The 15,150-nt window shown below is 37.3% G+C and overlaps 1 protein-coding gene across 1 annotated transcript in view; it reads right to left on the reverse strand.

Annotated features, from left to right (window-relative positions):
• The window catches only part of tanc2a (tetratricopeptide repeat, ankyrin repeat and coiled-coil containing 2a), a 163,654-nt gene that overhangs the window by 122,277 nt on the left and 26,227 nt on the right, over positions 1 to 15,150 (reverse strand). The gene's annotated exons all lie outside the window — the stretch shown is intronic.

A 15,150-nucleotide genomic window follows, 5' to 3' on the forward strand; every position in this document is an offset into this window, starting at 1 on the left:
TGATAAAGTGTGAGGGGGGGGGGGAGAGGGGGAATATGAGAGTAGAACAGCTGCCAACTTCTTGACATAAAAACACCACAAAGCAAACAGAGCATCAATTATCTGATGGCACAGTTAGCCATGTTTGCTAGGGCAAGAAGCACTATTAGTATTACCTACATAGGCTTATTAGGAAAAGGACCTTTTCCTACAATTTTGCTAAGCTCCAAAAAAGTACCTATTCATACGATTCACTGCTTTTATATCTTTTCACACAAATTATGATTACAGGGACACTTTTTTGATTAACTAAGACTTATGCTGCATTCCCGCCATATCGTAATTAGCTACTGTAATTTCGAAATGACAACATGTAGCATTGTACTTGGAGCTGTTCACATCCTTGGACTCAGACACAGAACTATCGCACTAACAATGCCTAAACATAGCGCCTAATGAATCTGAGGTGGTCAGGTGGCACAAGTCATAGCTTTCAGAAAACTCCCAGTTCACAAGTTGCAATTACGAGTCCTACAAGGAAGTGAATGCTTTTTACAAGTTGGTTTATCGTAATTGTGGTAATTACGATATGGCGTGAACACACCTATATTTTCATGCAGCCTCTTGCACAATACAATCCCAGTGGCCTCAACTTTTACCATAGTGCATGATTGGTAAAATAATACATTTGCATCACCTCTAATCCATTCCATATGTTTGGCCTTTCTGACATAGTAAACTTGCTCTGTGGCGCACCTGGTGCAGCACTGAACTTGATGTGGAGTGCTCGCATATGTATTTTTATTTCACGTTTGCTTTTGTTAACATTAGGTTAGGTTTAGGGTAGCTTCTCACCAGACTTTTAATTTGTGCAATATTTGTTGTGATACGTAAAACAACTAGTGTAATAAAACATTGTTTTTTTTATCTTTTTCAGATAAAACTGGATGAACATTGAGCATTTCACTTAAATGAAACATGCAAAGCTACGTAATAATTTACAGAAATGTCACCACAAGCATATTTTACCAGAGTCTGGCGTTCGGCTGGAACTTTATTCGAGTGACTATGCATTCGGCTGGGATGAGTATTACTCATACTTAAAGTCTGAAGTTACACCCCTTTTCAACTTGGTTAGAAAGTAACTACCGAGCAAACACCCAGAAAACCTCAGCAACCAGAAAATCCTAGCATTATGTTTGCTACATTGCTCTAGAAAACACCTCTTACATATTCTTCAGAAAATGTATAAATCAATTCTGAATACTTATTTTTATAGTTTAAATGCTCAATCTGGATAAACAAAACAAATTCGGCTCTGTGGTTTTAATCCCACATTAAGTGTAAATACAGTGTCTTTGTGGCGCTATCAAAACATTGCTCTGTTTGTTTGCACTTCACATTTAGCCCGACAACAGAAACGTTGGCTCAACCAATGAAATGTGCTTAAGGCGGGGCTAACTGCTTGACTGACCAATGGCAGATGGGGGGAGTGTTCATGAATCCTGTGTGCACACAATCCCGTTTGTAATGCCTTTTTGGTAATGTTGGTGGTGCAGAAATACTTCAACTTTTAAGTAATTTTTCAACATTTTACAGTTTCATTTACTTTGCTTTTTTGCAAATGCACCTTCCAGACGGCTGCCGGAGGCTCTGGAGAGCAGTGGGCAAACAAACTTCTCATCTTTCTGTGCTGATATACGGCCCTGTTGTGTGTATTGTGTGGGTGACACCTGAACCCCTTACAGCACAGAAAAGGGACACAGATACTGCAAACCATAGCCAAAACATGAGGCCCGACAGATGAGCCGCGCCTTACGTTATCTGCAGACCGCGTGTGGCGGACATCTGCCGATGTCATCAGCACCTTCGATAAAGAAGGAGATAAAGCATACTTTGCTTTTCAAACAAAGGGATCTGGAATCTATATATGACAAATAGGTGATTCAACACATGCAGATTTTAAAGTGGGTGTGAAATTTGAGTGGATAAACTGAAAGCATTGTTCAGTATAGCCAGATGCTCTCTGAACATTAAGAAAGAAAGTGAGACAAAAAGAATGTATCATTTTTTTCCAGTAATGACAATGAAAAAAAAAAATAAGTTTGAGGAATAACAGTGCACTTTATGTTGCAGAACAAAATGTCAGAGTCTATTCAAGTAATGAGTCTTTCATTTACTCAGAACCACCATTCTAAAAGCCCACAGGGAACACATGGTGAATTAGCCTTCTGGGTTAGCCTACAAATTAACATCATGATTCATGACTGAACAGCTCTATCTGTTTGGATACATTTGTGGTTCAGAAATTACACATTTCGCCTGAAATACTTGGAATTGTTTTTGCTCTTTAAATGTTTAATGTTTATTATCATTTTAAACTGCTCTATACTACTTGCTCTATAGGATGTAACATTGCCATCCACTTTTTTAGCAACAAGAAGTATTTTTCCCATTGACTTTCAACCAAATCAACCAGCTACAAGGTACAATAAATCACAATACTACAAACTTTGATTTGAAGTGAAAAAAGTATTCGAAAATTGGACAAAGCAAGCTAAGGTACACGACTGATTGCTGAAACCTTAAAAAAAAAAAAAAAAAAAAAAAAAAAAACATTTCCATGAAGCAGTGCAAATGACAATCGAATTAAAAAATGCTAGAAAAATATAAAGATTTAAAGATGTTGATTATAGATACAGAAACAATATATTAGAGTCAATCTCCCTTCGCTAAACTCTCAAAATACTTAAATATTTGTGTGTATATATATGCATCTTTCACATTTATAGCAAAATATTAGGGATGCACCGAATGTTCGACAACCAAAATTATTTGGCTGAAAATAGCAAAAAAAGCTCTTTCGGTATTCGGCCGAATAAGCGAAAAAAACGAATAAATTGTACCGAACAAAGACGTGACGCGATCAAATAGAGGCGTAAACAATTAAATAAACTGCAGAATGTTGTTTTCTAATACACGCAGGAATTGCACGTGTTCAAACAGCGCTGCATGAGCTCGCGGCAGCAGGCTTAAAAGTCCACTTTGGGACACTTCGGCCCAGTGTTTCATTTTGTTCGGCTTCGGCCAAGAATTTTAATTTCGGTGCATCCCTACAAAATATGCATGTATAGATATACGCAAATATCTAAGTAGATTAAGAGTGTAGAGAGAGACTGACCATGTCATTTGCAGTGAATCATGGAAGTGATCAGGCACTAAAGAGATCTTCTGGCACAACTCTCAGATTGCTGGAGATTTTATTGCAGAATTTAGAATTCTGGATTTAGGATTTAGAAATAAATTTTTAGATATAAAGAATATTATTTCTAATAAATAAAATAATTGCTGGCTGATGGCTACAACCAAACTAAACTAAATAAAATTAATTAATAATCTCATAACTCAAGCTTAAGTCATTGTTAAAAACAGTTCCTCTAAGGAGAAAATTAATGGGATTTTTAGTTCTGGAACCCGGCTGATGCTCTCTACATGCAGCTCAGGAACAAACAATATGCATGTACAATTATGTGTAATTCCAATGCAGCAACAGAGGGAGAGAGAGACTCACATGCTCTCACCCACAGTAATTTTCCATATAAGCATATGCATATTCTTGTAAACATAAAAACAAATGGAATGCTTAAAGCATAGAACATACATATTCACACCCACACAAACAGACACATCAACTGCTTCAGTGCGACGAGACGCATTCTGAGCAACACGGAGCAGGATGTACAGTAATTGGCGAGGTGGGGAGGTGCAGCCAAGCCTCAGCATCATGCCCACTGATCTCTGTCCTGTGCAAGAGTTTGCAGCAAGGAATAAAGAGCAGTTTATGCAGGTCATTGTACACCTATACATTCATACAATTTTGAAGCGTGGCCCAGTGGTTAATGCACATGCTCACTGACACTGAGCCGTGGTGCTCATGTGGGTGATGCAGGTTTGAGCCTGTTTCACAATCACCTAAAGTGCTTCCATTCATAACCATGGCCAAAAATGAAATGTAATCAAATAAAAAAATAGGCATAAAAAATTTAAATAAATAATGAATGAATGAAAATACAGTACAAATAACCATTCGTAACAGTTTAGTAAAAGCTAAAAACAAGATGAACATAAATAATATAATAAAATAAAAATATGCAAAACTTAAAGGAAAAATACCAAAAATATTAAAAAACTAGGGGTGCTCCGATCAGGATTTTTGAGGCCGATCACCGATCGCCAATCACAGAAAGCACAGAAAGCCGATACCGATCACTGATACAGATCTTTTTAAAGCCTTCTTTTTTATCATTTATAACTATTTATAGTGATTCTCCAATCAGGATTTTTAGACATTTATTCAGGGCCTGAATTTCATTTTTGAAAATGGCAGGAGTCCACTACTGATCCGTGGCTGTTTACCACAAACACAACATTTATCCATTATTTGGATTTCAAATCCAAAAATTGTCACTGAAATTGCTTTTTCAGCATTGCAATTCTTTTTTTTTTTACACAGTACAGTAATACAATCTTTCAAAGACATGTTTAAACAATAAACATAAGCAACACATTATTCAATGCTTTTTATTTTTGCAGTTACTTTAGATTTATATATTAAGTTGCTCAAGCAAACTTGTGGCAAAACATTTAAACTACTTTTCTTACGTTATCACAAACTTACCATTGACAGAAATAGTCAGCTCTACTGCCTTTGCTTTTGCATTTAAATCTTTATTAAATGCAATCCTGCGGTTCATAAAGAACTTTGTTTTCCTACCTCCACGAGTGCCATCTATTATTGCCTTGTTTATCTAAAAGTGCTCTTTCCTTTTAAACCTAGCCAAAAAGCCATATGTGTTGACTGTGAAACACAGTAGACTTTAATAATATGCCTTTATGGTGCAATTACAAAATTTTCGTGTCAATCCATGTTCATATTTACTGCAAATATGCGCGGTCACTTTAATTCAGAGCTTGCAGCGCAGCAAAAATAGACTCTGTGCGGAAACCATCTCTGCACTGCTGCAGATGCACCGCTCCTGGAGCGCACCGCCGGACAGCAACGGTGTGCAGTGTGCGCGCTTTATTAATCCGTTAACATGAGCGCGGAAAAAAATACGCACCACATACGCACTGCGAGTGTGCATGAGCGCACGGTCTTCAGGAGGGCGTAGTGCTGAATGGTTAAACACTGGCAAGAATTAAAAAGAAATGCAATTTATAAACTTTAGTGACGATGTGACACTGCCTCGATTGTGCAAGTGACAATTCCTGTGTCAACTGTGCAGCGTGCAGCTCGCTTATAGACAGACACGATGTGGTGATTTGAAGCCATTTGCGTATTTTGAGAGAGCGCGTGGACGGTCATTCACTCTCGCTGTTTCTGAAATTACGTCTCACACAAGGTTTTCAAATTACTTTATAAGTTATCTAATGAAGAAATATGAAGGTGAGTACCTCACCTTCAGCATTATAATGATTTCACCCGCGCCGGACAGAGACTGAGACTGTGCTGCTGCATGTCGTGCCAAACCTCTCAGGGCAGCGCCATCAGCTTGAGATCGTTTTTTTGAAATTGGCCTTTTAGAGACCGCCGATCAAACATCCCAACGTGATTATCGTCCGATAGTGATCGGTAGCCGATCAATCGGAGCACCCCTCTAAAAAACTAAAAAATAAGCAAATAAATACAATAAAAAAATAAGCAAAATAAAAGTATAAATAACAAATATTAATAATCTATAAAAATATAAAATACAAATATACAAAAATAAATATAAAAACATACTATAAATATAAACATAAAAATATTAAATAAGCAAATAAAATTAAATACAAATAAAATAAAGTAAAAATAACAATTATAAAAAAAAATTAAAAGTAAAAAAAAACAAAACAATTATTTTTAAAAAATAAAATTTAAAAAAATGAGAATGAAAATAAGGTAAGACCACAAGCCCCTATAAAAACAGCAGGTGAGTGAATGATCCACAAATTCCAGACAAAACCGCCACCTAAGATGCTGTCACGTGTCCCTGTTGATCTGGGCAGCTACATTTCTTCTGTGAATTTTATTCAGCATGAAAAAGTGATGGTTAACAGAACCTGAACCTTCAGCTCTGATCTGATTATAAAAATCCTTTGATGCTTAAAAATTTCTGTTATGAAGCATATATATGTATAACATGAGGATCACCATGGTAAGACAGACAGACACACAATCAGCAAGCAAATGAGAGCATATCTCCAGTGTGCACTATTAATCAAAGGACGCCACAGTGCCTGTTATCAATTGTCAGTATACTCTTTTTTACAATATCACAAAAAAAAGAAAATCACACTTCCGTTCCTCTTTTTTCAGTGCCTGACAAAGATAGGAGGACTTGCAGATTGGATGCCAGCTTGATCTCACCTTCTCTAACTGACACAGAAATAATCTAATCTAAGTGTGATTGCTATAGCGGTGATCAGCATCAGGGCTCGAGTGATAGCATCAAAGGCAGCGCTGTAGTTATCTATGTAGGGGATAACAATCAAGGCTTCAGACAGCAGGTATCTAACATCTCTCATTTCAGCAGCATTACTGAAACAACATCTGGTGTCTGCCGCCCCGTATCTGACTGTCTCTCTAGTCAAACGGCGATGAGTGGGTGGACAGAGGGATAGGGAGATTGTTCACTTTGTCTAAGGGCTGCCCTTGACTCCTACACAGGTGACGTAATGGACCTCAGTACGTAGGCAGAAAGAATGTGAAATCTGTCACACATGTAAATTCACTCAGAGAGATGTTAGGACCAAACGACGACACAGTCTGAGTTAACTATATTTGGGCAGTGAGAAGAACAGATATTTCGGTGACACATGAAGAAAACAGTGGGAGAGAGAAAGAGACAGAGAGCTGAAAGTTGACTTTAGTTTAATGTTCAATATAGTATTCCTGGATGTTAATTTTAAACAATAAAATAGTTATATAATTAATACTGTATTAATATAATTAGTGGCACTTTATTAGTTTTTATTATATAAGGACGAATCAATAAAGTCTTATATAAAGTCTTATATATGTGTGTGTATGTGTGTATGTGTGTGTGTGTGTGTGTGTGTGTGTGTGAGAACAGTACGTAGGACATGCACAAGACACACATACTAGGACGCACTTTAGGATGCATATGTGACCCTGGACCAGAAAACCAGTCATAAGGGTAAATTTTTTGAAATTGAGATTTATACATCATATGAAAAAATGTTTAATATGCGCACACACGCACACACACACACACACACACACATATACATGTACAGTATATATATATACATACACACACACATTTATTAGTTAGGCACTTAGTCACTTTTTAGGCACTTTATTAGTTTTTATTATTCAAGTCATTAGCTCTTATTATATAAGAACAAATGAAGGAAGAAGAATGATTTTAAAAATGCAACTTTATTTTCTTACATATTTTATATGACAAAAAGTGACGTGACATGTGGCCAAGTATGGTGACTAGGGCTGCACGATTAATCGCATGCGATATTTAACGCGCATCTTATCAGTAAATCCGGTCTAACCATTAGGCCACGACTTCCCCCATGTATATGTATATACATACATATACACACACACATACACATACATAATTCATGTAATTTATGTGTATTCAGGCAGTACATTATGCAAAACAATCCTGGCACTTTCAAATTTGTACTTTTAAATTAAACTGAAATTGAATTCAGAAACAGCAAATAGAAAAACCTATTAGGCCAACATTATGGATGTCTGAAGGCATCTACAACAGCCTCATAATGTGTGACCCTTCCCACAATCCAAGACAAGCCATATACACAACTTTCTGAGCACATGGCAATCTGGCAAACACACTGCAAGTCTGTCACGTACACACTATGACTCACAATAGCTGACTTCTCCAGCAAAGTTCTTACATCCACAGCATATCAAACAGAGAGGAACATAGACTGGATTATATTACTTGGCTGGCTAATATAATATTCTAATATCAGATACTTTTAATGTGATAGCAGGGGGATAATGAGATCCTCCGACAGACTGAGGTGTTAACAATTCCTTCGCCTTCCAAGTTCTGCCATTTTTGGTTCGACTGCTTCCTTTCACACTGTGGGCTTTGTCCAAAGTCCCTGTTGAAGTGGGGCAAAAAATTAGGTGTAATGGAATGCAACAATGAGGATAATGAGGGCCAGCAAGCCACCGCTCTCAAAGACGGCCTTATGTCCAGCCATGAATAGGTCCCATCCAAGGCGCCAATTCAGGCTCCGGCTAAACAAAGAGAAGGACACGTGTCCCGCCACTTGCTACGGCCAATTCACGAGCCAGCTGATAATGAGAATGCGCGTCATGCCTGCCCTTCTATTCTTTTCAAGTCTTGTGGTTTAAATTAAAAAACGGCCTCGTCTCATTACTCCAGACTTTCATTGTATGAAAGGGTTTTTTCTTCGAAAGCACTCAGGAATCCTTGAGGACTTTGACATTATGCTGGCTTGAGATTCCGCCGCCATTATCAAAGGTATAAAAAGACATTGTTGCTATGGATTTTTGGAGATCTTGAAGAACCCACAAGACTGGATGCAGTTCTACGAAAAGCTTCGCCATGTGTTGAGCTACTTTTAGCAGCAAAGGGGTACTTGAGGATGGATGACCCTAATTCCTCTGGGACATGCAGGGATGGAGGAGAATGGGGAGGGGAGGTTAGGGGCCCTGTCCTTCCTAGATGAGGCGGATAACTCAAGTCTAGACAAACACTTGGGCCCAGGGCTCAGGATCCAGCACGAGGGTCGGGAGGGGGGCTGCGGCTGGCATCCTGGAAAACCATCTGCCTCGGAGCTGATAAATCTTGATTACAGCATGTTGGGAAGTAGGGGAGGAAAGGATGGAAAGATGTAGCACCAGTCTATCTATCTTTTGTAGGATGTGTGGGGCCGAGGGTAAATTTGACATGCTCAAACAGCTGCCTTCAATTTCAAACAACGTGATGGAAACTTGATGGAAACAAACAAGGTAATAGCAAAAAAAGCAATATCATACTATCAAAATCATACTTCGATTATAAAGGACGTTTATTTTTGTGATAAAAATGCCAGTACTGTTCCATCGACACTTTTTTCTTTCACTTTTAAAAATGAAAAACAACTTGAATTCCCACAAAAAGAGTCATGTGGACCACTTTTTTGTATCTTTTGGAGCTTAAAGGGATAGTTCACCCAAAAATGAAAATTCTGTCATTAATTACTCACCCTCATGTCGTTCCAAACCTGTAAGACATTCGTTCATCTTCGGAACACAAATTACAATATTTTTAATGAAAGCCGACAGCTTTCTGACCCTGCATAGACAGCAACGCAACCGACACGTTCAAAGCCCAGAAAGGTAGTAAAGACATCATTAAAATAGTCCATAATTTTTTGAAGCTACGAGAACACTTTTTGTGCACAAAGAAAACAAAAATTATTAGAGTTTTATTAAATGATTTCTTTTCCTTCAGTCAGTCTACACCGCCTTTCATCAAAAAAATCGTAATTTGTGTTCCGAAGATGAACAAAGGTCTTATGGGTAATTAATGACAAAATTTTCATTTGTGGTTGAACTATCCCTTTAACATCCCTGATAACATGCATTTAATGTATAGAAAACTGTAGCTTGGAAAATCAGATTCAAAAATAAGAAGGTGATCCAAAATATCTTATTTTGTTTTCCAAAGAAGAAAAAAATATATATTATGGGTGAGTTGATAATGACAGAAGTGAAATCTGAACTTTAATATTTACAAATACTACAAGAAGAAGGCCTCCCCAATACGTGACAAAATACATCAAAATTATTTTCAATCTAAGTTTTGACACAGAAGTCAAAAAAGAGGCCCTGTCAGATATTAAGATGAAAAACGTATTATGAGTCCACATATCTATCAGGTTTGAATCACTGAACTAAGGGACATTCTGTATTTTGTCATGTACTATACTCAATTACAGAACCTGTAGTTTCCTCACAAGGTCAACATGTAATCTTATTCCTAACAACAAAGCCTTGACAAATTCACTGGCTACTGTCCCTAGAGCTAAACACATTTATCACAACAAAAACAGCATTACATTTGCTGCCCACTAGGCCACTACAGGCATCCACAATCACACACACTTCCCTGGCTACATCATGGCATTGCATCCCACTTTTAAAAACATCCTGATCTGCTTTGTCTTTCAGGGCACCTGCTGTGACTTTAGGCGTGTGGCTTTACTGACTTTAACACCCAAAGCAAGGAGGGTAAGAGAGGGGGCCAGTAGAAGAGCATAATACCAGCATCAACCTGAATGGCGAGTTTACTCGGTTATATGCTAAGGATAATAAAAGTAATGTAAAGTAAGTAATCAAAATAAAAAAATACACAAATTACAGACAAAATAAATAAAATAAAACATGTAACCATCAGCTATTTTAGAATAATAACGATAAAAGTAATAAAAATAATTACATTACAGATTAAATAAATAGGCCAAGTAAATCAATAAATGGAGATAAGAATGATAGAAGTAATCAAAAAAAAAAAACGCATTACAGATAAAATAAAGCATGTACCACTCACTTATTTTATAATAATAATGATTAAAGTAATAAAAATCAAAGTAATTACATCACAGATTAAATCAATCAATCAATCCGGATATTTTAGACTAACGATAAAAGTACAAAAATTAAAACTTCACATTACAGATAAAAAACACATAGGCCTAAACAAAACATGTATCGTAGTTGGCTATTTTAGAATAATAATGATAAAATTATAAATGTAACGAAAATAAAAATAATTACACATTACTGATTAAAGGGGTCCTATTATGCTCTTTTACAAAGTCTTGATTTTGTTTTGAGGGTGTACTAGAACATGCTCATGCATTATTTCAATACCTTTCTCCCCAGCCTGGCACAAACGGCTCGATTAGTTCCGGGTTTGATGAAGGCCCGCATTCCGAAAAACGAAATGTGATGTGATTGGTTAGCTGTCCCAGTGCGGTTGTGATTGGCGAACAGTGTTTCAGTACTGCCCCGCCCCTTGCCAAAGCAGCAAATTCCGTCTGCTCCGGTATGGATGGTGTCAATATTGATAATAATATCAATATTGTAATAATATCAAATTGATATAATAAAATCAAATTTATATAATATCAATTTGAGCCGGATTCAAACCCCGAGAATATTGAGCAAGAGGATCGCGCAGAACCTTTGCACGCACGGATATTGCAAGACAGAGTGGTTACGTTTTTGTTTTTTTTGGCTAAATCATGTTTTACATATGATGTCAACAACTGCTTAAAAATAACTGCATTTACTATGTACAGATAAGTGCAACAGTAATATGTATTATGTTTACTGTTCTTTAATTCTAACATGAATTGCAGTGAAACTTTTATACAGTTGAATTTATTTATACCATAGTCTAATAATTGAAGTGTAAATTCTGCAGATTACATCATTGTCTAGTATTGTACTCTCAGCATTTTATAAAAACGTTTTCATAACTGTAACATACATATTTACATACATAATTATTCAGGTGCATGCGTAATAACGGTGATAAAATGCCCAGCGAGGTAAAAAACACCTGCTGCAAGGAAATTCAAAATGAATGTGGGTGAAAAAAACAGCGTTTCTTCGACATGGCAAAAACTTGAGGCTACAGCAGCACTTCTTTGTCGTTGTCTTGTCTGATGCACTCAACCAAGCACTCTAACCAGGACCTCGCCCCTCCCCACCCCCCCAACCATTCGAATTTCTGTAGGCGGGAATTATTTTAATTATATTCTAATGGGCCGCTTTGTGACATCACAAAACTCAGAAAAACAACACTGTAGTCCAAACGAGTCGTTCCTTGTAGTTCGTGAAAAGGGATTTTTTTAAAAACGAAATATCTCCCTTTGGAGTGGACTTTGAGATTTGTAACTTTGTAGATCTATTTTATGCCCAAACATACACACTAAACACTGCCTAAAATTCAAAAAGTAAAAAAGCATAATAGGACCCCTTTAAATAAATAAAGTTTCTGTCATGCTTTTCTGATTTATTAAAATGTCAAGGATTAAAACTTAATGGAATTGTACAATTAGCATTTTAATTCAATTATTTAATCCAAAATGATTAGCCTGTCAGCTATAAATGCAAAAATAAGTAGCAGGTAAATCATGATGATAATTTTCATCTGAATTATTACTGCCACATTTAAAATAGACAGTGAAAAGCTGAAACTGGGAAACCATTATGTATCTCTATAATAATCTTTTGTGAAATGCTTCTTGGTTTTATTAGCAAACATGAATAGATGGCAATTTATTTCCAGTTCTTGTGTTGAACCAAACTGCAATATACCCTCTCAACAAACCTGTCATCCTTTCAGGACACCCAAAAGGACACCCGCCGGGCCGAACACCCCGAGACATTTAATCCAGATCTTTAAGATCATCAGTTCAGTAGGACAAAGAAAATTGTGCTTTACATCCATCTGTGCCATAAAAAGCTTTAACTTATGAACTGCACTAAAATTCCAGTCTACAAAACTGCAGTTGTAGAGTAGAGTCACGTTAACACATTTGAGTGAAGCTGTCATTATACTGTCAAAGTGCTGTGGAGTTCTGAATATTACGCATATAAAACATGCCTCCTAATTTGGCAGGAAAATAGGAGAAATGGAACAAAGTTAATTACCGTAAATGATAAACTACCAAAGAACCAATTGGTGTCCAGGTAATGGCACTAAGGTTGCTGCCGTTAACTGCATTACCGAGAAAAAAGGCATTAGAGTTGTATTAAACAGAGGCACTGCTGAAATGGTGCTGAATTGTACTTTCAAAGGGAACAGCATGGATTAGGTTCTTCAAAGTGTTCTTGAAGATAAAAAAAAAAACATCAGCTTGGAGGCCACAGGAGACAACAGATGTTGAAAGTGTGGCATTTGGAAAAGGGCTCTCTTGTAAACTCCTCCTCCTAAATGCTGTCTCATTACATTAATTTCTCATTACTGCATCAACCAGGCGGAAAATTGCAATTTCACACCCAGCCCTCAATGACAATGTAGGTCAGCCTTGGAGCTCTTGTATGTGCAAAGAGAAGGTCAAAGGTCACACTGAGATGGAAGTCAGGAGGACAGTGTGATCTTGATTCAATTGTTGGGTAAGCTAGACTTTTAACTAACTTTGTTGCTCATTCTGGCCAGGAATCGGCTTCTTAGACAAGAAGAAACCATCTGAATGATACTACGAGCAGGAAATCTGCTACAAAACCTAACCATAATTCAATGCAAAATTAATTTTCCCACAACATTCAGGGTTTGGTTCCACTCTAGAAAAAGACAGTCGATAAATATCATGTCATGACGTGTCGAGAAGGCAGGAACTTCACCGCAAGGATCATGACAAACAGCGATGACACATAGAGGTAATACGAAACCGCAAATCCATCACTAACTTCATAACAACTCAGTCACCTAGCGCTCTTGGCAAGGAACATAGTGATATTCTGTCTCGAGTCCCTTCACCGAACCTGAAATGAGCCATTGTCACGGTCGCTTTCCAAATCTTCTCTGAAACTAGATCCTTCAGTCTCCTCCAGGTGTGTAGATGTGAAAAGCTTGTTTGCTCTCACATACTAAGTGCTTGACCCATTGAATCAAGCAAAACACATATCAATCAATCACATAATCTATTTAAACAAGAAGCCAAGGAAAGTTAACACTTGAGGCTATGAGTTGGTATGCATAACTACACATCTGTTGATATTTGAGCTTATGTTAGTGAGTCATATGAATCCATTCATCTCATAATAGTAGGAAAGAGACGCAGGAACATATAACGCAATACAAGACAGACTGGAAACATGAGCAACTACCTGTACACATCTTCTGATTCAGGAAATGACTACGAACTAAATATATTGTGATGAAATTCATAGAGAAAAAACAGGGCTTTTGCAACCAATCTAGAGGGGAAATGAGTCACTTGACAAAAATACAGACAAGACATGATTTGAAAAGACCTGAATAACCTGAAGATGACACACCCAAAGATCCGTGCGAAGTTTTCTGCTCCAAGTAGCACCTCACAAACCAGACACTTTTTCATTTGGTTTTCACCAAATAATAGTTTTTGTATTTGATGAAAATGCCCTTTAACTCATATTCATACTGAGAATATAACGTCAATGTCAACATTTTACAATTAAAATGATAACCATAGTGGGTCTTTTCCATTTAGTTTTCATCTTTCTTGAAATCCAGTTCTCGGCAGTAACTTTCATGACAACATCATTTTCTGCATATGATGACAGTCATGTGGTCTTCATTTAATTCAAACTAATGCCTTGATTTAGAGCCCTGCATTTCAGCCCGGGCCCGACGGGCTCCGACTTTTTTGCGCCCCTCGGGCCGGGCTTCGGCCAATTTTCACGTCATAGTTCAAACGCGGGCCGGGCCTCGGGCCTGTTTTAGGCTTCTCCTTATTTTTTATATTTTAGACATCCATCAATTAGTGATGAAAAAAATTGCCTCGCTGGTGGAAACAACACGAGTCCGTGCTACCGTGACTGTCAAGAGCGGCTCAACGGTGTTTAGTGTCCCGCAGCAGCAGCATGTAGGGTGCGTACAGTCAGCGCAGCTGAAGAGTTCTGCGTTCAAATGCAAGCAATAGGCTTAAGCTTGCCGCAAAGCACCGGCAAAAGTAATCACCATAAATATGACAGGGGGAAATAGTAAGGAGATATTTGAGTTATTTACTAATAAACTAGTGTTTTCTGAGTCGGTGTCGCAAGGATAAAGTTGCCGATCCTGACTCGCCATCTCCTCATTAGACGCACCTTTAGAGAGCAGTGCATCTTTACGGATTATGATTATAATGAAAGAGTTTTTGTTTTTGATTTGTTTTATTTCGTTAAGTAGTAATTTAAAACTTTCTATAGATATATTTATCATGTCTGTGAGACATGTATTCGCTGAGTTTCAGTTAATTTTTGTAAGCGCTCCTGTTCAAGACGAGATGGCAGAAAGCGCATCATGTTTGTTTTCTTTATTTTATAAAAGCACAACGTTTTGTTGATATTGTGAGTGCACACAAATAAAAGTAGACCCTTTACAGTTACGAATGATGTATTACTCTTAC

Source organism: Sinocyclocheilus anshuiensis, unplaced genomic scaffold (genome assembly GCF_001515605.1).
Source record: "Sinocyclocheilus anshuiensis isolate Anshui unplaced genomic scaffold, SAMN03320099.WGS_v1.1 scaffold11, whole genome shotgun sequence".
Lineage (NCBI taxonomy): Eukaryota > Metazoa > Chordata > Actinopteri > Cypriniformes > Cyprinidae > Sinocyclocheilus > Sinocyclocheilus anshuiensis.